A 26,505-nucleotide genomic window follows, 5' to 3' on the forward strand; every position below is an offset into this window, starting at 1 on the left:
AATATTTGTTTTTCAAGTTTTATCCATAGGAAGATATCTGTGAGAGACCTGAACAAATAGCAATTAATCTTTTCACTTACTTTATAAATGTGGTTTTCCTATGCAAAAGCACTTAACAAAATCAGTGGAAGACACAAGCCGTATAAGTCTTGGTTATGTATACTGCCTTTAATATTAGAGAGCATTGCAGCATCCTTATGTTTCTGATAGACTGCAGTCACAGTTTGTTGACTTATTCAAGCACAGACTTCACTTTATTAGTGTACATTAAGCAAGTAGTTTTTGTCCTAATACTTTCTTTTATAGGTTTGTTTTGACATGTCAGCTGTAGAAATTGAAGACTTTCTGTTTCTCTCTCTAGTTTTCTTAATCCTTAAGTCATATTTTTTCCTAGCTAAACCACAATCTGAATTTTGTATTTTCCTACATCTCTGTATGTTCTGTGTCATGTTTGCTACAACAAAATACAAGTATAATGTTGACCTGAGATTTAAACAGGGCTTTAAAGACATTGATGCTTCCTCATGAATTTTACTTCTGAAAAAAACTCTGCAAAGCCATGCATTTTTTTTAAATGAGATATTTTTGTACTCAAAATACATACTCCTTCTGTCGTATTTTAAGAAAAATACAGTATTCCACGGAGTTCTTGCATTTCATCAAATCACTGTTTAGAGGGTAGTTTGTGATCTAAATTCTAAATTGTTTAAATTTAGAAAACCTAAGGCTCACGATGGAAAAGCAGGATGATTTGATATTTCTGAAATATGATTCTGCCGTTCTAGGAGACATTCTGTTAGCAAAGCTGCTTTTGTCTTTCCATTCTTTCAAAGATGGGGAGGCATCTTTTCTGCAAAACGAGCGAGCCTTGCTGGTTATATGTCAAGATAATTGAACAGAAGTCTTTGAACCTAACACCCTTAGTTTGGTGCAGCAGAAAACAGGGCAGACCTCCCTAGGTTCGTACTCCATTTCTCTGTCCTGTCTGAAGGAGATGGAATTTTGCGTATGACATCTATCAATACACTCAGAGTAGTAGCTTGATATAGTACTAGGGAATGGAGGTTTTTGAGTAAACAATACTTAACTCCACTTGCTTCATTGTGTTTCCTCATCTTACTAGCAGAAAGAGACTTGTAATGCTTTTAGCTAGTAACCAGCAATTTTCCTGACTGACTGCAGTACAAAGTCAGCTGATGTATTTTGTTCATCATAACTAAGTCATGCTCCTATCTCACTCTCAGTTTATACATTTCATCTGACTCCTCCTAAGGTGAAAGTCAAGATATTAACCAAACCCCGCACCCCCCCCCCCCCCAAAAGAGAGTTTAGATCTGCAGTTAGTCGGTACTCAAAACTGGGTCATGCTTATTACAAGCTCTTACTATTTGGTGGGATCAGACCCCCTTACTTGTCTGGGTATGTGCTACAAGATATGAGAATTTCCACCCCTGGTGCTGTAGACTTGGAAGGAATAGCCAAGAGAGCTGGACAGCTGAAGACTGAAGACAGCTAAGATGTGCTGAGACATTTCCTGTTCAATAAGCCTAACTCTCACAGAATTCAGTGGGAACAGGATCAGCCTATATACTTGTAACAAACCTCTAGTCCTTCACCTTAAACAAGACAGTGTTCACAATTCACTCTCTGTTCTGACTTTCTAAGGGGTTGGGGCAGGTGTTTAGATATATGGGCCTTACCCTTGTCACTACCATGCTTATAAAAGGGGAATAACATCAAGAAAAACAGTGGAAATTTGGGGATGGAAACTGGAGCAATAGAGAACTGTGATTTGTTTCTTCCGGTGGAGGGACACTTAATGGTGTACCGCTGTTGCACCAGTATATAACTTCTGGAAAGAACAACAGTGATTCAAATAACTGGAGCCTATTAGTTCGGAAGAAAATTAGGCTTTGACAATGGGTATTTGGTTTTGTTGGGTTGTTTGGTTTTTTTTTTTCAAAAGGTACAGTGAAACCTCCTTTTCTGATAATGTCAAGCTTTTCAGAAGATGAAGTGTTAATATTTTGCCAGTAAGTTTTCTCACACTTGGGTCATTTGTCAAGTGCAAGTTCCCTGCTCCAATCTTCCCATGTGCCTTTTTTCCCTTTCTGAGCTCAACTGTGTTCCTATTTTATGCTGCTTAAGGCAGACAAGACACGTTTTTCTGAACTTCATCAACATTACTGAGGCAACTAAAGTGCTTATAATTAAATGATGCAAAATACCATTTTTGACTTCCTCTATGCAACCCTCAAGTCTCTCCTAGGTGGGAGGAGGAGAACAGGCTGCAGAATTAATCCCATTCCATATGATGAGACAAGCCTAAAAGCAAACTCAAAAAGCTGAGAAAAGAACTAACTACATGCCTTTTAAAAGCTAACCTTACAGTTTTGCAAATCTGCAACAACTCTGATCCCATCATGCTTATACTGCCATTAATTCACCTGAATTAAAAAAAAAAAAAAACAAACACCACTGGGTATTTAATTCTGAATTAAATTGCTTTCATTATTACCATATTTACCCAATTTATCACAGGTTTTGGAAGAATGTACTCTATCATCATTCCACAGCTACAGTGCCTTAATACAGTCAACACAGCCTGATAATTTAGAAATTTGGGAATGAATTACAGGAGGAACTGAAGATGGTACTTGCTTCTGCAGACCACTCCCTGGGTGGATAATACTTCTGTGTTTAATGCTGAGACTAGAGTTTACTTTCTTAATGCACATGCAGAAGCATTGCTGTCTATTGTTAAGGACAGTCCTTGGATTTGGACTTTATTGCTAAGATAGGTGAATGGAGGTTGGTGTGATCAAGGAAGTCTCATAGAAAGATCAGGAAACATGGAGATGTTTACAATATCGAGTTGAGGTACTTACAGTAGGTGCTCTGAATGATTTCCTTGGTGCTTCATGTGATTCTCTCCTTACAAGAAATTCTTCCTGTAGTGATCTGACTTGGGTTTGTTGAACTCAAGAACCCTTAATTAAGAGAAAAAGTTAAAGTTAATGCTTTCAATAAATACTCGATTCTTTTACCAAAGCAGTTATCATGTTGGCCAAATTATTAGACTGAAACAGAAGTTGTCCCTAAAATGATAGCCCTGGTGCTTCTCATAAGGGTGCTGGGTGGCTCTAGACACATAAAGGTAACCAACAGTTTAAACTTGGAACATCAAATCATGTAAGATTAATATGGAAATGGAAACTGACAACACTGTATAAATTAATTGGCCCAATGCTGACAATTTTAAAATGGAAGACCTCACCTTCTTAGGAATGGAAAATCTGTCACCTTTGATAAGCATTTTCAAAGCAGTTTGAACACTTTACGAAATGTAAATTTATCTTATTGCGGAGAAGGCAGGTTTGCCTCCCAGGATGGTATAATCCTTAAATATCTATAAAATTATGTCATCTATCTAGTTTCATGTTCATTTGCACTGTCTTGCATATTGTTAAACAGCATTGTTAACTGCAAAGTTTATAGCATAGATTGACAAATGAGGAAGAGTTCTCTCTTAAACATTTTAAAGTAATGATACATTTTGAAATACTTAATGAATTTTCTAGGTGTAATCTAAAGTGTAATCTGAACTAATCTTTTAACTGTTAAGCTTTGTTAACATAAAAATAGCAAATAGGTGCTAAAATCTATAAAACAGATCTTTAATGAAGATTTTTACTTATTTTTAACATTGCATTTTTTCAGTAATAAAGATAAGTTTAAACCATAATTAAAATTAAAAGTTTTGAAGTAACTCGTAACTGTGGGTACTCTGAAGGCATATGTGACGATGCACAGTTTGCATTAAATAGGGGGAATATCCTACTTCTGCATCTGTGGCTGGCTTGTATGGAAAAGATTATTTCCAGAAGTTGAAGAGTAGCGGAAAGGTGCATTATTGAACTGATACTATGCACCCTATTTTTACTTTCCATTTTGGTATGTAATTTTCTATAATAATCATCTAAGTCACTGTCATCAAAATGAGGTGGAGGGAGAATGTTTGTTAGGAACTTAAGTTAAAAAAAATAGCCCACTCCCTTTGGGACTGCTGCAGTCTTTGAGAGATCAGTTGTAGTACAATACTTGCAGCTGCAGTAACTTAAAAAAACCCCAACACATACCTGCTCTATCAAGCTGGGAGTACTGCTTTTGGTATATTGATTGAGGAAGTGAAAACTTCCTTATGTACATGAGGCTATTTCATCAAGGTAACAATTTTGAGAATCAATAATATGAATTAAAATATGATTTGCTGAATGTTTAAACAACCTGTCTACAGATTATATATAACTTTCTGTAGTTCTGTGTAAAACATACATGCATTACAGTTTATGTAATGTTTGAGTTCTCATTATCTTCAAAAGAGAACCAAAATCAGTCAAGTAATCAAGATATAGAAAAGCACAAATTAAAAAAAGTCACCATAGAAAACCAGGATAGGAAATAGCCTCTTAGTAGCAAATGGCTACTCTGTAGTTAGTGAATCTTAACAGAAATCTTAACAACTAAACAAAAAACAAGAATTAAAAACCCCACAAAATGGTGTTTTTTGTGAAGGGCCTTTACACGAACATGGAATTTGACTTGGTGCTAAGCAACTGGTACAGCTACCCCAGGGCAAAGAAAAGCACACCAGGTTGGACACACAGCTATTACAGGGAACGTTGATACCTAGCTGATTGGAATGCAGTATAGTTACACTAGGACAGCTTTTCACTTTTGCTGTCATGAGAAAGGTTACTTTTTACACTCAAGATAGCTACAAGTATCAAATTTGCATACTTACATGCTATGAGCAGGTCTTGTCATAATTGGCCTAAGAGCACTTGGTCTGAGGTATCTTCTTTTATATACAAAGTAATCACCATCATCTGGCTGCAGTAGGAAGATCTAGTAGTTTCTAATAAAAGGCCTGAGGAACCAACTGTGTTTATCATTCACGGTAAGAAATGTTCTTGGAGAAACCCGCTTCAGTGAGCTTTTAAATATTGCACATTGCATCTTCCATTTTTAATCTTTATAGGGGGATCTACGTATTACCTGCACAAGAGCATAAAAATCATAATTTCATCTCATGAAACTGGCTGTGTGATGGAATGTGACCAAGTCCAGTGCCGTGCCCTGCAGTAATGTTCAAACTTTTGGTGTTTAATTTGATTTTTGTTGCTCTGGAGCACCTCAGGGGAAACCCGAGGTCGTTAAGTAGCAGGATTACGTAGCTAGCATTCAGGAATGCGCTTCACCAAAAAACGGTATGGAAGACTCACTGGAAACAACATATACTATGGCCCACCACAGCCGCAGGGCCCCGAGGGGTACAGACTGCCGGTGCAGGGTGGCCTCGCCACTCATCGCAGCCGGACTGGAGGCCTCCAGCAAACACACCTGCCTACCGCTGCTGCTTGAGGGGCTCCTGAAGGGCTGCCAGGCTGCAGGTTGCTGCATCCTGCAGGTTGGGGGTGCAGGGGTGATGCGCCCTGCAGCCGGCTCTCCTCAGTCCAGGTCTGGACAAGCTCCTCCATGGGCACCTGTGAAGCTGGCGCAGAGCTGGGCCTCCAGCCTTCAGCGTCTGTGGAAGAGCATGTTTGACAGGTTAGTCCATGTCACTAAGCCACCCACTTTTTGTGCCATTTTGTGAGAAACTCAGGGGCGTCGCCTCACCGGCCCTCAGCGCCGAGTTCTGCCATTGCCTCTTCCAACCTGGCTGGGCGCGGACCGGGCAGGACCCCGCGCGCGGAGAGCGACGCCCGCGCTTGGCAGCGCGAAGGCCGGCGGGCAGGGCAGGGCCGGGGGCGGCCGAGCGGCGGGGGCCGCGGGCCGGGGCGGGCTGAGGCGGTGCTGAGAGGAGGCGGGGGACTCCGGGGGACTCCGGGCCGCCCCGCCGCGCCCCGCCGGCCCGGCCCCCCGGAGGCGCCGCGGCGGCCGGGCTATGCGCCATGCAGGTTCCCGGGCGGCCGGCGGTATTCGCGCACGCAGCTTCCCGGGCCCACCAGCCGTCTCGGTGTGTGGCGCCGAGGCAGGCACACAAAAGAGCGGCTGCAGCTGCCCCCGCGTCCCCGCCGCGGCGCGGGGTGGCGACCGGCCCCGCCGCTGGCAGCAGGGGTAAGGAGCGGGGGCGCAGGGCGGGGGGCCGGCGGCTCCGCCGGGGGTGGGGCGGCAGCATCCCCGCGGGCCCCCTCAGGGGAGCGGGGAGCCCACGGGGCCGGGCGGGCGCTGAGGGGGGCGCCACGGCCACACCCGCCCCGCGCGAGCGCGGACGTTGCTCTCCCCGAAGTCGGGGCTGGGGGGGCTGCGGGCCCCATCCCCATCCATCCCCGGGCAACCGAGCTACCCGCAAGTGGAGGGGGAGCCGGGGTGAAGGGGAGCCACCGCGGCATGGCGTCACCGCCGGTGTGCTGGCGGGCGGCGGCGGGGGGCTCCGGCACACGGGGCTGCCGCGCGCCCGCACGTCCCCGCTGCCCGCCGCCTCCCGCCAGCCGCCGGGGAGCTGGCAGCGTCCCCCCGCGCCGGGCTGCCGCGGCGGCGGCGGGTGCCTCGCGCTACCGGCTCGCCGTCAGCTGTCTCCGAGCTCGCCCGGCTCAGCCCGCCATCCCCGCCGCCTCACCTCAGCCGTGCCTTAACGCCTGCTTTCGGTAATGCAGGGACCGACAATACAACATAGGCATAATGTCTGCGTTTTGTGGGAGGGCGGGAGGCTTAAGAGTCTGTTTGTCTTAACAGAGGCAAACGAAATGCCAGAGGAGCCCTCATGTAATGCAGCACCGCTAAGAGTTTGTATTTGTTCCTGATTTCACGCCTCCAGTGTAGCAAGTGGATCAGAGCTTTTGATCCACTCTTTTCCCCTTCCCTTCATCATGAGGTCTGAAGGGGAAAGCTGCTCAATTAAGAATACTTGATTTTTGTTAGTATAACCAGCATGAGACATTACAGCATGGTCCGTTTTCCCCTTTTTGAACATTTTTTTTGAATATGTGGGGGGTTTTTGTATTGCCATAACAAAAGGGATGGGGGTGGGGGAGAGGAAGGGAATGCTGTGTTTGGAGCTGCATCTTGGAAAGGCGAAGACTGGCTTATTTTGCCTCCACTAGCAGTCTGCGCTTTCAGATTTACGTACTTTGCATCCTCAATGTCTTTTTGATGGTTGTTGCATGCTAGTGAGGGCATACAAGAAAAGAAATTTAAATAAAGACAAGAAATCATACAACGTTTATAGTACAGAGATAATGTGCACTGCAATGATGTTTAAGAAAAGTCTTAAATTACTGTGAGCGGTTTGGGTAAAAAATGCGAGTAGTGTTTCAGTTGTATTACCTGGTCAAGGCCACCCTATAATCTCCCAGGAGGGGCTGGGAAATCCATTTGCGGAAAAGGTATTTCATGTATTATGCTTGTTACCCAAGAATCCCTCATTACTTAACCAGCGGAACTGAAAAACAGAAACAACTGCTATCGCAGTTTTATGTGGTTGTGTGTAAACAACAGTATTTTAATGTAAGGTAATTTTAAAAGGGAGGAATTTCAGTGTAATTCTTTATTGCCACTTAAGTAAAAATACAGTATATGCTGGTTGTATGTATGTTGAAAATCGTAAGGTTGAAGCTTATGTTAAAGCATAAGATTGCAGTTTATCACTGTATAGTCCAGATTCTCCTCCATATGGGACAGACAGGGATGAAAGAGCTTTTCTTTCCATATGTTGTTCTATGAGTACTAAACTACTAAAGGGGAAGCCACTGTCCTTACTCCACTTCAGGCTCATAGGATTTCAGGCTGCAGACTTGTCCTTGTAAACCTTAATTGTCAGGCTTCCTGAACCTAAATTCTCTGATAGTTTAGCGCTTAGCTGCACCTGGAAATATCTAAAGCTATTTTAAAAAATGCAGTGTTGCCTCTAATCAGCAGCTGCATTATTGCTTCCCCTTCATCTTCTGATCATAAAGGAAAAGTGTTCTTGAAAAGGCCATAGCTGCTCAGCTCTTTTGGTCAAAGTCTTATGATTCTAAGGAAGAATCTCGAAAAGCACTTTTTGTGCTGTTACTTGGTTAATGACAGTTCAGGTTGGAGACTGGGCATGAATTTAAACAAGAGCTAGGTCTTTAAAAAGTGACCTTTGCTTAAGGCTGTGAACATGAGAAACCACTTCAAGAATCATAATTTTACCATTTCTCCAGCTGTTCTGATAAGAACATTTGCTAAGAAATAATTTGTGAAAATACCATGGTTTAAACCTCTTCCAGTTTATATTCCTGTGCTAAAGGTAGAGAAATCTAGCAAGAAGTGATCTGTTCAAGGCTACCGCCTCACAGAGAAATACAGAAGATCCTGGCTTTGTCCAAAACAAAATCTTGCTTGTAGCCTTTTAACACATCAGGGTTTAGGTGCTTTTGCAGACTTTTTTTATCCATTTCCCTTGTAATCTGTGTTTAGATAAACAAGGCAATGCTTTCACGCTTTAAGTTATTGCAGTGATAGAGGCTGTGGAGCAGCCATGCCAAGAAGGCCCAGAGGTCCTGGTGAACAGCAAGCTGCACGTGAACCAGCCATGTACTGGCAACAGAGATAGCCAGAAGCATTCTGGTCTGTATGAACAAGAATGCAGCCAGTAGATCAAGGGAAGTAATTACCCCTCTCTACTCATCATTCAGTAGACCGCATCTAAAATACTGTGTCCAGTTTTGGTCCCCCCAGTACAAGAAAGATATTAATGAACTGAAGTTCCACAGAGGCCACCAAAGTGGTTGGGGCTGGAGGCCAGGTTCTGTGAGGAGAGGGTGAGGGAGTGGGGCTTGCTCAGCCTGCAGAAGGGGAGGCTTTGGGGGGAACCTATAAGCAGCCTTCCAGTGCTTACAAGAAGATCTTCAGGGAAATGAAGCCAGGCTCATCACAGTGGTATGCGACAGAGAACGAGAGACAATAGGCATATGTTTAAACGAGAGGTTTAGACTGGATATAATCAAAATCTTTTGCCCCACAAGGACAATCATACATGGGAACAGATAGCCCAGAGAGGTTGTGTGGTCTCTGTTCTTGGAGGTTTTTAAGACCAGACTGGATAATGCCCTGAGCAACCTCATCAGGCCTCACTGAATGACCCTTGTTTGAGCAGGATGTTGGACAAAAGACCTCTGACATTCTTTGCAACCTGAATTGTTCTATGATCCTATGAACTGTTGTATGTTTGTGCCTATCTGTACATGATACAAGAAGCAGACATGTTTCCAGAAGTCAGAATTTTTTTTGAAAAAACTAGAGCTTCTATTCTAGGGCTAATCCATGCATCTCAGCAAAGATGGAGTATAATATCAGTATGATACATTGGCCTCTATTACCTGTGTAATAGGACATTACTATTAGAACAAACTAATACCTTACTATAAGCCTTGCAAGGAAGAGATATTTGCTTGAGATATTTTTATTTTGATGTAGATATAAACAAAAGGAAGAACATACTTCTTGCAAGGAAGAATCTTTCTGTGTAGTATCTTTTGGCACTGCTGTGAGGCAATTAAAGCCTTGCAACATCAGTGCAAGAGACATAATGGTAGTTCTCATAGCTGGAGAAAATAAAGCAGTGATGCAGTCACATGCACTTCACAAGTTAAGAGGAAGAGCTGAAAGCAGAATCAGAATCCACTAGTTTTTAGACACTCCACAAAACATGCAATTGCTGAGTCAAATGTTCGTTGTAAGTACTTTGGGTACTTGCAAATGCTTTTAGTCTACTGGAGAGAGCATTAAAATGTAAGATTTTTAATTTTTTTTTCCTGAGGACCCATTTTCCCTTGAGAGCTGTGTGAAAAGCAGCTCAAGAAAGCACTATGTGTTTCTTGAAGTGTTCAGGGCTTTAAGCTTGTGCTGTCTGCAGGAGCTGAACATGCAGCAGTTAGGCTTTATCATGACATCCGTGAAAAGAGGGCTTTTATCCCAATTCTCAGTTTTGTCTGAACTTAAGTCTCCTCATGGCTCATGGTGCTATTTTCCAGAAAAAATGTCTTACACAACTGGTTAAAACACATATAGGATGAACTGTTTGGTTTTGATCCTGGTAGGTAAATGCACTGTCATTGGAGTACATGACATTCCTTTCCGGTTTTGTGGCAATACTTACTGTACTGCCCTGTAGGTATGGATGACAAGGAAGATGCGTCATTGTTCTCAGATGATAAGGTTGCATGAAATACTGGTGGAGATGCATACTCTGGAGTATACTTGTGCGTGAAGGGATCATTTTCTTTTGAAGTAGAAGTAAATGAAGAGGAAAGGAAAGTTGGCAAGAAGGTATACAAAAAGTCTTGGAATGGAGAAATATGTCAGTTATAACCAATGTGAGGTTTGGAATCTAGATAAGGATTTTCAAATAGCAGTACTTCTGCAATGCAGACATCCGCTGATACCCACCTGGACTACCAGTGGGAGCTGCACAGAGGAGTATCTTGGGACAGTTGGCTGTTCTGGACTATTAAGATGAAGTTTCCTTCAGAAAATAGCCCTTCTAGTCACAGACTTAGTAATGAAAAATCAGCCACATCGGAACAACTTATTGTTTTATTACTTAAAAGACAGGTTGAATATTTCCATTCTATTAATTGAATGAAGTAGTTTTTGAACTTCATTTTGTACATTGATGTTAGGAATATTTGTGAGCATGTCATCAGCTAGCGTTATTTCCAGAATTCTGTCTTTCCTTTTACTTTCTGAGAGATCTCCCTCACAGACACACTTGTCAACTACAACCTTTGTAGAAGTTCCTCTCCCCAAGTCAGTTGTACCATAACCCTGATCATTTTCAAAGAGTGAAATCTTCTGGTTTTACTCCTAAAACATTTCTACAAGAGAGAGGCCTGACCTTGCAACTTTTTCTTTCATACGTCATCTACCTTTGTGTGTTAAGGGTTCACAGGATCTAATCCTTGAAGAATTTAGTGAAATTCTTTCACATGAGTACAGTGGTTAGATTTAGCTAAGATTTTGTAATGTGGTCATAGCAGGCAAGTTACTTTTTGAACCCAAACAAACAGCTCACAACCCAAGTTTTGTAACACTAACCATGAGTGGTGACACTGTTCTGGGTGGGTGTGCAAATCTAGATGCTTGACCAATGTAGTCCAGAATGCCAAGTGATGTCTAACATGGGAACATAGGGCTTCTTGGGTTCATTTCCATTTTCTCCAGTAAGGTATTTTTCTTGCAGTGACTGTAGAAGAGTAATCTCTGCCTACCAGTTGTTTCACTTTGGATTTGTTGTGAGTGACAGCCAAGTGATTATCTTAGTATGACACTGCAGGGTTCTCTGGAGGATTTAGTGAGATAGTAATTCCAGTAAAAATTGAACAGAAAATTCATATTTTTTCAGATAAACAGAGATGGAGAAGTCATATTCTTATGTATAGACTTTTGTCATTCCATCTCACTGTTAAGAGCCTGAGTCCACAAAAAGAGCTTCATTCACAGAATCACAGAATCATCAAGGTTGGAAAAGACCTTGAAGATCACCTAGTCCAACTATTAACCTAACACTGACAGTTCCCAACTACACCATATCCATCAACGCTATTTCAACACAACTCTTAAACACCTCCAGGGATGGGGACTCCACCACTGCCCTGGGCAGCCCATTCCAACGCCCAACAACCTCTTCTGTAAACAAATACATCCTAATATCCAGTCTAAACCTTCCCTGGTGCAGCTTGAGGCCATTACCTCTTGTCCTATTGCTTATTACTTGGTTCAAGAGACTCATCCCCAGCTCTCTGCACCCTCCTTTCAGGGAGTTGTAGAGGGCGGTGAAGGCTCCCCTCAGCCTCCTCTTCTCCAGACTAAACAACCCCAGTTCCCTCAGCCGCTCCCCATCAGACCTGTGCTCCAGACCCTGCACCAGCTTCGTTGCCCTTCTCTGGACACGCTCAAGTAATTCAATGTCCTTTTTGTAGTGAGGGACCCAAAACTGAACACAGTAATCGAGGTGCGGCCGGTTGAGGTTTTAGGAATGACATCAGAATGATCCCCTGGGATCACTGTGTGGTCTGCTACTCTGGATAAGTTGCTGAAGAAGGAAGCATAGGAATAAATGTAGAAGACCTTTCATATCTTGGGGTTCTAACAGTTGATGTAAACTAGAAACAGACAGCAGGGACAATGTCACCTCAATTCTCCACAAACATACTGGGCCTATCTTTGGGAGAATCACATGGACAGATCTCTTAAGGGCCTCTGGAAAGGACTCCTTAGGCATCCTGCCATGCAGAAATCCACTGGTCTCATGCAAAGTGACCCTGTAGCACCCAGAAATCCTCAATCACAAGGAAGATTAAGTCATTACAGCATTTCATACTAAGGAAGAAACAAAGTGCATCAAAAGCTAGGTGGAATCAACTCTTGTTGTCACTAAGCATTTGTGATAGGGCAGGTACTTTTGAAGTGGTTATGCTAATAAAACTTGGAGAAAGCTCATGTTCTACATAAGAGAGAGACCTGGAGACCTATAAGTGCTGACTTACTTTAGGAGTTCTAAAATGATTAGAGAAATAAAATTAGCATAGCAGAAAGCAAGAGAACATGAGAGGAAGGAAGGAAAGAAGCAGCAGGGGAAGCAAGACAACATCTGTATTGTTCATAGTGATAGTGGTATGTCTGTATACGAAAATTCCCTGAGGAGGAAGAGGAAGTGACAGAAATTTTTGAAGTGTAGACTCCAAAAGAATGAATGTTTAGGTAGAAGTAGGGAGCCTGGATGAAAGATTAGCTGCAATTCCAAAATCAAGCTGATACCTGCCTAAAATTGTATGAAACAAGACTGAAGACATCAGTGTGTTGTCTGCATTAAACCAGGATAAACAACTACCAAAGAACAGAAGAATTCAGGGTCTATGTCTGTTTTTTTGGTGCTCAATTATTCCAAAACATTTAGACATGTATTTCTAAAGAGAATTTTTTTCCCTTCTATACAAGCTATAACATAGGGTGAGAAGCCCAAGTTTCACAAGGACAGTACCTATCTGAACAGTAGTACAAGACCCTCCCAGAAGTATCTGTGTTTGGCATTCAGTGTTCAGGTTCAGTGAAATAGCTCATCTTTATGGGAGAGAAAGAATAATAAAGGAAATAAGATTCCCACACAGCCATCCACATAAGCTTTCATGCACTAGACAGAAACAAAGGTACTTGGGTGGACTTTCTGTCTCCTGCTGTGCCCTTCAAAATCAGAAGATTGCTCTACTTTACTGGTTAGCCTGTCTTTCTAGTGAGTCTCAGAAGTGCTAGTTAACTTTGCCTTTTCCTGCCCTAGCAAAAATGGTACCATGTTCCTGAGTGCCTGGTTACTGAAGCAACTGGAACAACTGAAGAGTATGAGTGTTGCACAGACCAGATTCTGTTCTGGAATGACACTGGATTTTTTTTCTCCCCCCCATCACCAAGAGTGAAATGACATCAAACAATTGGTGTTACTTTCAGGAATCACCGATACCAGCTACCACAAAAATATCATTTAAGTGCACCCTTTTGGTTTAGTCAAATCTTAAAATAGGCCTCAAAACTCATACTCTAGAAGCCAAGAGAGATGCCTTTTCAACACATTGGGAAGAGTGCATGGAGATGGGATTGCTCGTTTCTGGTTCAAAAGCAAGATTGCTTCAGAGCTGCTATATTCTTCAAATCCACACCAAATCTCTCCTGGGAATGAAATATTTTATTAAACACTGCTACTAAGCAGATCCTCCCCCCGCCCTCTTTAAAGTTTTCTTCTAATCTGTAGCTTTTCTGTCTATTAAGGATGGCCATCCTGACTGCTACCAGGTTTCACAGGGGTGCTGTGCTGTCTTGAGTTTCAAAGACCACTACAACTACTAATGTAGGAATACTCATAAAGGCAGTTACACAAAGAACACAAATATTTCTACTCTTATAAACTGATCCAGTATGGGAAAGAAGCAAAGCCTTGCCTCGGTTCCAGATTCTTACTATGCAGCATAGCATGTTGTTGCCATGCTACCAGAATTGCTTGCCTTGATATTTAAATTTACCCTTAACAGATTTGCATTTAAAAAGGATGATCTGTTAACAGTACATTAAAATATAAAATAACCTGACAAGACATAGGCCTTGTCACCGATTTGTTCATGTATTTTTGACCACTACGGATTTTCATTTTCTTTCCTAAATAAACCCCACCTTAATAACAAATCTCAGAGATGAATGAACCAATGAAATATGGAAAGATTCTGTTTGGTATTGCGCTAAAGGTTTATATCAAGGGAGGAATATAAATTATAGTTTCAATGCTTAACGAAAATGTGCATTTTGTGTACCTCAGTAAGTGCCTCTTGCCATCCTTCACAATCTCTGATTTAGCACTACAAAGGGAAATCAGCGTGTAATGATATTTTCTTGTTATTGCTGGGTTGTGGAGGAGAAAGGAATGTTATTTGTAGATATATATATACACATATATAATGTCCTTTAGGCACAAAATCTTGTGTTACTGGAAGACAACTCTTGATTAGAGATAAGGCAGCTTTAAAAAGAAACTTATCCCTGTGATATTCTTAGCCAGTCAATCAGCATGGCTTTAATTATGTAGAAGTATTTGACATATTATGGCCCTGGAGATAAGAGCTGTTGCATACTGGATGATAGAAAGGGAAGGAATTCTGTTTGCGACTAGAAATTCCATGTTCAGTGCTGCATCAGAGGCATAAAATGAGCAGTGGAGAGAAACACTTCCTAGTGAATGCTGTTTTGCATTGCATTTCTGACTTTAATATTGTGAAGGTGGCAGAATTCTTCATTCCTCATAAAAGACTACTACTGCTTTCTTGATGGAAGACTTGCCTTGAAAATATGAGTGGTATCAGGAGTGTGCCGTTAAGTCAACTGTGGTTGTTTTTTTCTTTTTTTTCTTTTTTTTTTTTTTAAATAATAAAGGGTTTTTCTTTGTGTTTTCAATGGTAGGTGGAAATCTCCCTCTGTTCTTCCCTAAGTAAAAGGCACAGAAGGTGTCTGCTGTGACATTTGCTGTTTTCAGTACTTGGAAAGAGACCACCTTAGGGTTTTTAGCACATCTATTCCACACCTATCTGCAGCGATAATAAATTATCTCTACAGCATGTGTTTCATCTGATATTAGTCCTCCATTTATTATTCAACTCATACGCATCATAACTGGACCCACCAACTAGCAGATGATCTAATTAGAAATAATGATTTGGGGGAAAAAATGTGCTGTTAAGATTATATTACTCTAGGGATGAATAACCTTGTGTCAGTTTTATTGCAGCATAAGATGTATACATTGGTACTGTAATTCTTTTGTACTGTCATGCTAGGTAAGATTTAGCTTTTGAACTTCTTATCAGAAAGTGTCAAAGCAAAGGAAATAAATTTGATGGCCCTGTTTTACAGATAGGGAGTCACTGAAATGACTTGCCCAGAACCATTCATGCTCCTGGGTAACTGAACGAGGTATAATATCAAGATCTCTGGAATAGTTGCCTAAAGGTTTATCCATGGTACTATATCTTAACTTGATTCTTGCTTTGTACAATAGCATTTAGGAGAATAACAAACTATTAGCTGATCTGCTTTCTGTCATACACCTTTCTCACATTTTGGTACAAGAATGATTTGCTTCATGAGAAGATACTTTGTACAAAACATAGTAAAGAACCTTAGTGATCTGTGCTTTGCTTCCTCAAGACTGGAATGAGGGGAAACTAAGTATTGGTGGGGGGGAGTATTTATTACAGCACTACTAGCCCTTTGGGACAGTATTTTATTTTTTTTCTTGTGCACATCTCTATATTTGTTTTGGAGGTTTTAAATCAGAATTTAGTAAAATCTCTGGCTTATTCTTAAGCCAACATTGATTTAACTTAGATTTGTTAACACTTTTTAGTGCTGGGAGTCTAAGGATATTTTATGGTTTAGTTAAGGGTCCAGCTGTTAGTGTGGGAGAATTGCAGCTTTGAGTTTATACTCACACAGGCTCCAGGAATGAAGAAACTGTGAATGTGTACTTTAAACATCTGTGGACAATATGATACCTTTAAATAATTTTGGAATTCTTGAGATTGGCAGTGCTATAGCAGTAATAATAGAAATAAGTTCCTTATTATTAACCAGCATCTGTTTGAATGATACGCGCTCAAGTTATTGGTTTGCTTTCTGATGGTAATGAACATTTTTATAACCATTCATAATAAATATAAACAAGCCAGATACCATCCAGAGTTTCTGAACCAGCTGTTTTATCAGTAGATAGTCCATGGTTTTACATATTTTCATCTATGTAATGATAATCCTAATTAAATTAATGCAGTAATTAAGGTAATATAACCTGCTATAGTACTGGTAAATACCATCACAACGTTGGGAAACATGACATCTGTATACTGCTGCTCTAAGTTTCCCACCCTCCCCATGCTCTGGCACAATGAATCTTGTCTTTTGATGGGATGAAATCCATATTACCTTTAAGATGGTATCTCTGCATCATCAGATGAACTTGTGACTCCAACTGGGGCTGACAACTGAGGTTGACCCTTGCTGACTGGATGACAACTTGTAACATGTCGGTCCCATTGACACAATGGCTGCCATCTCCTCAGGCAGGACTCATAGTAGTCTTTCCTCCTCATCTCTTCTTCAGACCATCCTGTGAGGCCTGTGAGGCTCAGCAGGAGTGGCTTCTCTTGCTGAGCTGCATGCCACACTTCCTATCACAAGATGCATGCTGAAGACTGCAGATACCCTCTCATATCATAAACACAAACAACGGGGGAAATTCAATCAGGAATTTTTAAACAGTAAAGTTTGAAGTTTACCATACATGTGGAACTAAACTAAACAACACAGTAGCATCCTGAATGAAATGGAAGTGCTTGAAAAAAAATTAAAAATCTTCATTGTAGTGAAGCCTGAGTCAACTAAGTGTATAGGACCCCTTTGTGGTAGGCATTTACAAAGACAGCAGTAGACTGTCATTGCTCAAAAGACTGACCTATCTAAATAGACTCAATGGTTTGGCATCCACTGTTTACATTTATCTGAGAGAGGAAATGAATATTGCGACAGTGTAAAAACGTGGTACGGAGAGAATATAACTTCATATTATGGTAGAGATAGGGTGTGAAACACTGGATTTAATCAGTAACACACAGACCAAACATTTACTGAAAACTTGGAGTATGGTATGTCTATATTTATCAGTTAAATATAGGTATGTCTATAATTATCAGTTAAAATGGCTTAAATGTACTTAACTGGAATATCTTAATTTGGTTTTGCTGTTCAAATTTTGCTCTTAACCTTCTTGCTGGCTTAAACAATGAAAATAAAAATAATTACTTTTATAAATGAATGTATTAAATAATTTGCCTATGTAAATACGAATAGCATGTGGAAAAAAAGTTCTCTGCCATGGAGACTACAAAAGGATGGTTTTGCAGATATTACACTGTTCCATTGTTGTTGTCCTTGACCAGTACTGTGTCAATGTGTGGGGTGTGGGTGGTTTGTTTTTGTTTTTTAAACAAACTCCCCAAAGTTCACTTCATTCATCTGTCACCTGTAGACTTACTTATAGATTTTTAAGCTCTTTGTGGCAAGAATGTCCACAGAATACTTAACATAATGAAATCTTGGTTAATGGACTTTTCCACAACACATATAATTTAGGATTTATTTGCCCTCAGCTGACAGTTGTTAGTACAGCAAACACAAGATGAAGAATTAAATGGAAAGGAAAATATTATGTGACTGTTCAGGGCTTGAATATGATAGAGAGATATCAAAGGGCACAGAAGTTGATTACAGCCTTGCAATGCTAGGCTACATATGATGGTACAAAGTTGTATCCTGCAGGGAAGCCTTCTAAGTGCCTGGGCTGAGAAAGCCCAGGAAAGGTCTGCAGTGTTAAGTCGTTGTTGTTCTACAGTTGTGGGCAACTTCTATTATTAAGGGACTGTTGTTTATCTTTGCAATTTAAGTGGCTGGAAGCTAACCTTTCATTTGAACTGAGTGCAGCTCAACAGTATTTCAAGGCTTCAATTTTGTTACAAGTTACAAACTTCCCTGCAGTACTCTGGTCCTCCAGAATGGCCCACCAGACCCTGCAGGACTATAGCTGTCTCTTTGTAACATAGGAAGTTCTAGTTACCACTAGGAGGCTGCCATGGTGTAGCTGTTAAGACCATAATAATTAAGTTTAGAAAGATGAAACCTAGTTGACTTAATGATAGAAAAATAGGAATTTTCCTAATTGTTAGAGGAATTAGTCTACATCTCACTTTCCTAATGAGCACAACAATTATATAACATAGTATTCTTTAAGGATCATATTCTGCCAGCCATACTACTTTGTGCCATATAGATACGTAACTGTAGACAAGACATTACTTACTCTAAACCTGAGACCAGAATTTATACACGTAGTGTCCTGAGCATCAGTTGAAGACAAACCGATATATTTATGAATAATCAAAACACTGAAGAATAAGTATTAGCAAGAGTCATATTGCCATTTACACTCTTGCCTTAGTAGCTACTTACTGCATGTGTAGTGATGAGAGATGCACAGTACTGAATTGGAAAATTTATAGGTAAATACAAAATAGACTGACCTACAACGTACCAATGTGATGTCTCGGGTAAGACATTTCAGTGATCTGTCAACTATTTAATTTTGAAAGGAAAAACATTAATTGTCAAAAGTGTTATTCAAGTGCATAGCTACATTTTCTGAGAACCTAGGAAATGTGTTGTTTATTTAAATGTGTTAAGCAAAACAGAATTTTCTTACAACAAATTAAATAAAATGCAGGGGAAATTCTTGTTTTCATACTAGCTTTACTATCTTTCTATCTCTAAAGCTTCATGAGTATTCCCCTAGTCCTTTGATAGCCAAGATGGCACAAGTAAGGTAATAAGCAGATATGGAGCATGAGTTTTCCTGTGTCTGGGTGCCTTCCATACTGCTGCCCAGCTGTAACCTTCCTGTGTACTGGGGTACAGCAACCTCGCACTGCAGGATTAATGCCTTTTATCTGATAGATCTGTTACATACGTTTTTTTTTCCATGTGATACCATTATTTTACATGCTGCAGTTAGGCGAACAGCAGTCCAAACCAAATCTCTTGTTTAGGCCAACTGTATATCTCATTAACCCTGCTGACGCTGCATCTTATTCAACCACAGGGTACACTACTAACGAGAATGGCTGAAGCTGTATTAATACTTTTTGAAATATTGCATAACAGTGAGTTTTCAGCCTTCTTCCTGTTCCATGCTGCATTGTTGCCTACTTAGCCTGTCGGTTACTGATAGCGAAAGTCTATCTGTGAAGAAAAAGAAAAAAATCAACCCCAACCCCAGACTTAAAGTCTCCAAATAGTTAGGATTTTGATAGATCACTAGAACTCTCAATGTGTCCCCATCCCTAGCAGAGCACAGGATGGCAGAGAAGACAAAGGAGAGATAGCCAGCTGTCATCTCCTGTACTTTCCTGAAGTAGTTATTGAGCCTGGAGAAATGACATGCATACAGTCAAAGACTATTCAAGAAGTGTTAGTCTAAAAAGATATAAAGAGCATAGTATGAACTGCCAAAGGCTCATGACAATCTGATCTACAATTTCTGCTCTAATATTTGTGTTTACTTTTATTTTCATAATGACAATATTTCAGCTTTATCACACACCTGTAGAGGGCAGGATCTAGAGTCTCCAGTGTTTGAAACAGTTGCTCTCCATATAATGACTTGCAAAAGTGAGATAAACATTTGGTTATCATCATGAAGATCTAAAGGAAAATGAATGTTTCCTCAGACTTTCAGCAGACTGATGTTATAAGGGGAACTATGCTCATAAGTGATTCATCTATTGGGGTTTCATTTCCCAGCAACAGACCTGTTTGATTTTTCCTTGAAGTATAAAGATCCCCTTGTGTTGCTACAGAAATCACATAAGATCAAGATGCCTTTTTCCAAAGATGGTCAGAGACTTTAATAAATATTTAATCCCTTCCTTTTACCAGAACCACCCAAGATCAGGAGTAAACAAGTGCTTTGTTGCCCCTGCTTTGTCTGAGGAAGCTTAGTTCTTCAGTTTTCAACAACTTCTCCAACTAGATAAGATCCACATGCCTCCCTTCTTTACAAGAATCTGATGGGATAAAACTTGTGCATCAGAGCCTAGGCAGCTGATGATATCTGACCTCCTGACTTTAAGTGGAGCCATTTAAAAACTAGAATTAATAACTACAGTTTCAGCACAGAAGAATCTGTTCAGCCAAGGATTTCACTTGAACTTTGCCTACAGATTTCTTGAAGAGGATCTCCACCTTTACTGAAAAACTTTTTCAAACTAGAGTAGGTGGTTGAGATAGCCGAAGTCACATTTTTTCAAAGAATCCTTTAACTGCAGGCTAACTGCATATTTTATTTTGTCCACATACATTTTGTGTATTGAGTTTGAAGGCAATGCTCCCTTACCTCCCAAAGGATGAAAAATCCTTTTAAATACTGTGCTTCACCTTTGAAGTTATTTCATACTTCATTTTGAACCATTCATGAAGGTATTTAATTATTTTTCAAACAGCAGTGGTCTTCTATAGCAATCATTACTGTTTGCAGAGCACTTGAGTGATGAGTTGTGTCTCTGAAACCTCAAGACTTTTCTAAAACTGGTACTTCGAGCTGACTCTATCTCCTTACCAAAGATTACTGTCAGAATCCCTGAAGCACCACCAGTTGTCCCTCTGCCCTTCCACTCAGCTTTATTGCTCCCCAATGAGAAACAATGGCATGCTCTGGAAGTGGCAGGGACTTCAGAGTGTGTATTCACTGAAAGATGAATGTTGTTTGTTCTTTATGTAGCATCAGAAAAGAAATGAAGCTTTGAATTCTTCTGTTTAGTCAATAAAGATAATGAGTGAGGGAAAAAAAAACCCAACCGTATCTCCATCCTCCAAAATAAAAGATCACTGTCTTTGGTATTGCAATTTCATGGGTAGAAATCTGCGTAGAGTAGTCATTTGTTTATCTGCTCAAAGCTTTTACATAATTGGCGCTTTGTCACCTTCTGCCTGTAAATTAGAGGCAGTCATTGGTGAAATATCTGAGTAACCAAGAAGAGGTTTAACAGCTTTGCATCTATAGGTAGCTACATACCTGGCTCTGTGTGAACATAATTACATACATAAATGTATTCTTGCTCTTCAACTAGATACCTGGAAAAAAAGACCCTCAATGTCAGACATCTGTGGATTCTGCTATAAATATGAAGCAGATAACAGGAACCTATTTGGTTCCTTTAAAATGGAAAGACAGAGAGAGATTGATTTGGGAGAAAGATGTGAGTACACAAATATAGATAGATCACAGAAAAACAAATACAGGTTGTTACAAACAACTAAGAATGAAATAGGCAAATTAGCTACCAGATTTTGGTAAGTGTTTTTGACTGACTTAGCAAAGAGAAGACTTTTTCCAAAAGTCGTTCTTTGCATTGATAATACAATAGTAGAGACAGTTTCCATCTCAGAAAACTCAGTCTGGATCAAATCAATTTACATCTTCCCTAAAATGATACTACAGTAATGTTTGGAAATGGATAGAATTGGGAACAGACTTTCTCTAAATATTCACCTTAATAATTAACTCTTCCTAGAGTTGTAAAATCCTGGTCCTTTGATGTACAGATCACTTACAGCTGTCATGGAAGATTTAAACATTTGTGTAAGTGCTTGTACTTTTTTGGAAACTGAAAGATCTGTCTGTACAACATACAAACTAAGCTGCAGAGAAGCAGAGTTCCAAGGACCTACAACATCCTAAATGTAAAACTCTACCTACCCTAATTTAGGATAAAAGATGATATCCTCACTTACAACATATTGGTTGCTGTGGATGATCCATCCATAGCTGATTGGGGTTTTTTTAACGTCATTAAATAATGTGCTGAAATTTGCATTGCAAATTGCAGTATGGTGGGCCATTTTTCTTTGCAGCTAAATCAAGTCAGTTCTGCCAAGGTCCTCTGTATCCAACAATCTGATAGTGAAGAGCAGTTTGGCCACCCTGTTTTTCATCCTTTGTTTGCTTAAATTATTTTCTATTGAGCACAAGGGACAGATATTTTTGTAAGTTCACTGTTAGGTTTCACAGATGTAGGTTTAAGGAGATTACTTATGCTTTAGGATTTAATATCTACCAACATGCTGTTCATTTGCCTGATATCACTAGGGACTAGTTCTTTCATTTGCAGTGTATAAATCATTCTCTTCAGACATTCAGGTCTTCAGATAGCTGAATGTTTGAAACATCCTGCAGTTATTAATATCGTGAATTTTATCTCAAATGAACTAATAGTGTTTATTCAACCAACATTATATATGCGTTATATATGATAGGTCCAGGGTTTTTTTTAATGTTGTTTTTTTTTTTTTTTTTTTTTTTTAATTTAAATAGAACAGATAATGGTAACCTAGTGGCTGTTGAGGAGTCACCTTGGGAGCTCTACCTTAGTTTTACGCATGTTTGATGAGGAATGCTACTTTATTGTGCCCTCTACTGATAAATTTGATGATTAGCCTTCTGAAAGGACAACAGCTGAAGCTCACAAGCACATACCCAGTGCTCCTTCCTTCCAAAAGCCTTGCATTTGGAATGAAGAAGTCAAACTTGTGCTCTGTGTGCCAAATGAGACACTAAGACTTGGCAAATATTGTAAACAAAGATGTGACTGGGTCTTTCATCAAAGCCTCATGATACCTAAGATAAGTGACTGTAAATGGGTTGCAGTAGCTTATGAGGTCTTACACTCTGTGCAAACAAGCTATTCATATTCCTGTAGGGGCAGCTCCATACAATAGTCTTTGATATATAAGTACTTTATTCCCTGTAGTAGTCTAGATGTAAGCTGTCAGCTGATGGGATTCTGTCACTTCCCTTCTAAGCAATATTCTTCAGTTGCATAGGTCTAGCAGTCAGTGCTTGCAGCTGCTTCCCCATTCGTTGCTAGGCTTCACGTCGGCTCAGCTATTTCCTATCAGATTGTACCAGAGACAGAACTGTCAGGTCCAGAGAGAACCCGAGCTCTCTAAGACTTGCCGTGCAATAAGTGATAACCTTCTCATAAAGCAGGATGCTTAAAACATTAAAATGCAAGAACAGAAGGTGAAATCAAAATGTGAGTCTTGCTTGAAATGTCTGAGTTAGCTAAATCTTTATGCTGCTTTCAAAGTACATTGCCTATTCTTTTATAATTAAAGCCTGAAATTATTTTATATATGCTGCAGTGATTGATTTCAGAATGAGAAGGAATTTTAAAAATTCCTATGAGAAAGCTTCGTAATAATTAATAATATTATGTTGGAAATTTGAAAATAACTCTGTTTCTTTCTCAGTGTTTTTCATCCTATTCTTGGCGAGCATTTTCCTATGCTGTATTTCTTGTGCTATGAGAGCCATTCTGGATTGCTGATAGGTTCAAAACTCAAGCAGTTTGTAGTCAAATGACCAGATGCCTTGATTTGATCATTCTGGGCTGGGATGCTGTGAGCTATCAAAATGCAGTCTAGCATTTTATAGAGAGGCTGCAGTCCCCCCCCTGTGATTTTACCAAGAGCTCATGCTGTATTCAGTTTTCTTCGGACTATGAAAAACTGATAGAGGACAGAATTTCCCCTTTCAAGTTTTATTATGTTTTCAGTGCTATTAAATCAGAAATGTGTATTCTGTTATACAGTAATTTTGCAATATAATACATCTTAAGCATATTTTGGTGCTGCCGAGTGCCACAAGATTATTAATATTTCATGGAACTTCCTTCCCCCTGTATTAAAAAATACTACTTTCTTTGTCTTGTCTGACATTCAAAGGCTAGAAAAATGCAGGGAAATCAGAAAGAAGACTATGGAAGAGGCAAATAGTTGCATATCATTTCTGCACCTGTGCAAAGGTCATTTTCATGCACTAGAAAGCCAAAGGATGCTGCAAGATGAAGCCTGCAGCATAGAAGGAATGATGAAATGGGCAAAGCTGTAGACAGAACCTCTGGATCCATCTGCTGTCCTCGTTTGTAGTGGGAAGCTTCAGTAGCTACTGCAGAGCGACTAGGGGGGAAAAAAATAACTTCCCTGGCAAATTTCCCAATTACACAACACACATTCAGTGCTATACTCGAAGAACATAATTTGACCTTGAAAAAGTCAGAATGTTTTTCACAAACTTCCAGAAAATACTAACCCTTTGCATGGAAAGGTACTTGATTTTGTGCATTTAGAAGAGAAGTTCATTCTTCCATGTGATGTCTAAGTTTAATTTCTAATATATCTCAGTGGTGCTTACTAAAATTGTGGATACAGGTATCTCCAGTTTTAACATAGTTGCAGCTGATCCTGACTGGATTCACTCTGTTTTGTTTCATAGTTCTAAAGCTTTGAATGAGATCTGTTCATGAGGCGTCTTGTACTACATACAGAAGGACCCCCAGGGCATTGTATAAATTAATATTCCATCCATGAATGTAGCTAGTAGTTAATTTATCATTTGGCAGTGAGAAACAAGAGACTAGATTACTGATTAATTATAATCAAGCCGAACAGAATACTCACGTGTATGCTGAATTGGAGTATTAATACTAGTGATGGCCTTTTGCAATCTGCAATCTATTTTAGTAGTGTTAAATCCAGCAATTTAATAAGAACAGTGGTAAATAGTACCAGTATTTTTAGTTTATCTAATTAAAATTTTATGACTGGCATAGAGGATTTGAGTTTATGGCATCTTCAAGTTTGGCATGGGGAAATAAAAGAATTCTCAAGAGTTGACTTTTGCTGTAACCTGTCATATCTTATTATGTTCTTTGCAGCTCCTTCTGATCTAAAACAAAACAAACTTACAATTTATTCTTCACTAGAAAGGAGAGGAAAGAGAGCACAGTAACTGCAGCTAACAAGTACATCTGAAATAATACCATGACTGCTGTCAGGGACTGTTTGGAGCAATTGAGTCCAATGATCATACTAAGAATAATTAGGTCTTGCCACCTGGGAAGAAGCTTCAGAGAAATACCATAAGGAAATATTAATGAATTACAATAATCACCTGATATATAGTTATCAAACAAAATCTAGATAAACACAAGAATATGGCCTCTTAAGCACACATAGACAAAAAATAAGCAAATGAATCTCTTCTATTTGTGTGTATACAAGGAGAAGAGATGTTCTTGAGCCTCTTCACCTGGGCTTCAAACATGTCTGCCCCAGGTATATCTCCAGTTATGTTTGTCAAAACATGGCTGCTCTGCATCAAAACTCTTTTTAGGTTTTACTTTAAAACAATCATAATTTTAAAAGAAAAATATTAGACTTTTCAGTCGTCCTAATGAAATCTTGTGCAGTGTCACAGGGCCATATATAGCCTGATGTGAAATATGTCATCCTTAACTGATGTCTGCAGCAAAGACGTACAGTTGTGTTAAGGACAACACTGATTAGGGTTGGCTGTTAGCTTCAGGATGAGGCAGGGGAGGACTGGTAGTTAATTCTAAACCCCTCTGTCAGACATTGTGGATCTAATAGAGATCATGGCAGAAAAAACTGACAGTTTTTCACCCAGGCCTGTAGTCCAGTTTCACTGCCACCATCTTTAGCCAAGATTATTCTTGGAGTTGTCTACCTGTGGGAGAAGTGCTATCAAGAATAGTGATAAAAACCAGTATATCAAATGATTCAGGAATTCAGTGATTTAGGAGTACTAAACTGAAACCCTATCCAGGTGGGCAGTGCTTGAGAAAGGAAGAGGCTCTGGGCCTGCCCTGTGTAATGTCAGAAGGCATAAAATGCCATAGTTGCTGTTGATTTACAGAGCACTGTGCAAATTGGGCTTTTCTTTTGTCATTGTTCCACCAGTTAGGATTTACTGTGTTGATTAGTGGATTCAGTCCAGCTAATGCTACAGCATTTAGTACTATTATAGAAATACCTTTACATTTAAATGGAAAGAGTCCTTTAATTCTTTTCAGAGACAAGAGAAGGGCTGTGGAATTTCCCACATGATTTTGCATCTCTCTTTACCTTAAATAAACAGCTTGTATTACTTTGGAATGGGAACATCTTGATTATGCTTAATGTTTGAAAGTGGAGAAGAGCTACCATCTTTCTCTTCCCACTCTTCTGATTAGCTTTTGTTTACTGTATTTTCATCTAGAATACACTGCTAGTTACAGATTTCCTCAATGTACACTTTGATCTTACAGTAAGATAGGAGTCAGGTGCCTGCAGTGTGTGCTCCTGTATTGTAATATATTTTTTAATTTGGTTTGCACATCGGTACTTTGTAATGCTGGTTTTTGATGGTGTATTTGTCTTTGTGTCCTATAATGTTCTCATTAGTCATTCTTGCTTCCTAATTTGACAAAAATATTCATTCTTTAACTGATCTGTTGCAAACATGTTTTAAAGATAAATAGCTATCTCTCTCACTTG

General features: G+C 39.9%; 1 protein-coding gene across 6 annotated transcripts in view; it reads left to right on the top strand.

Moving 5' to 3' along the window:
* Positions 1–26,505, top strand: part of APBA2 (amyloid beta precursor protein binding family A member 2) — a 122,708-nt gene that overhangs the window by 10,035 nt on the left and 86,168 nt on the right. For 2 of the 6 annotated variants that reach the window (XM_074837993.1, XM_074837999.1), the window contains exon 1: positions 5,937–6,120. The exons of 1 other annotated variant lie outside the window; for it this stretch is intronic. The gene's annotated coding sequence lies outside the window, so the exon portion shown is untranslated. Of the gene's footprint in view, positions 1–5,593; positions 5,611–5,936; positions 6,121–6,585; positions 6,651–23,071; positions 23,202–26,505 lie in introns of those variants that run through there. 3 more of the 6 variants (XM_074837998.1, XM_074837996.1, XM_074837994.1) reach the window with 3 other exon arrangements.

Source organism: Strix aluco, chromosome 12, assembly GCF_031877795.1.
Source record: "Strix aluco isolate bStrAlu1 chromosome 12, bStrAlu1.hap1, whole genome shotgun sequence".
In the NCBI taxonomy this organism is placed as follows: domain Eukaryota; kingdom Metazoa; phylum Chordata; class Aves; order Strigiformes; family Strigidae; genus Strix; species Strix aluco.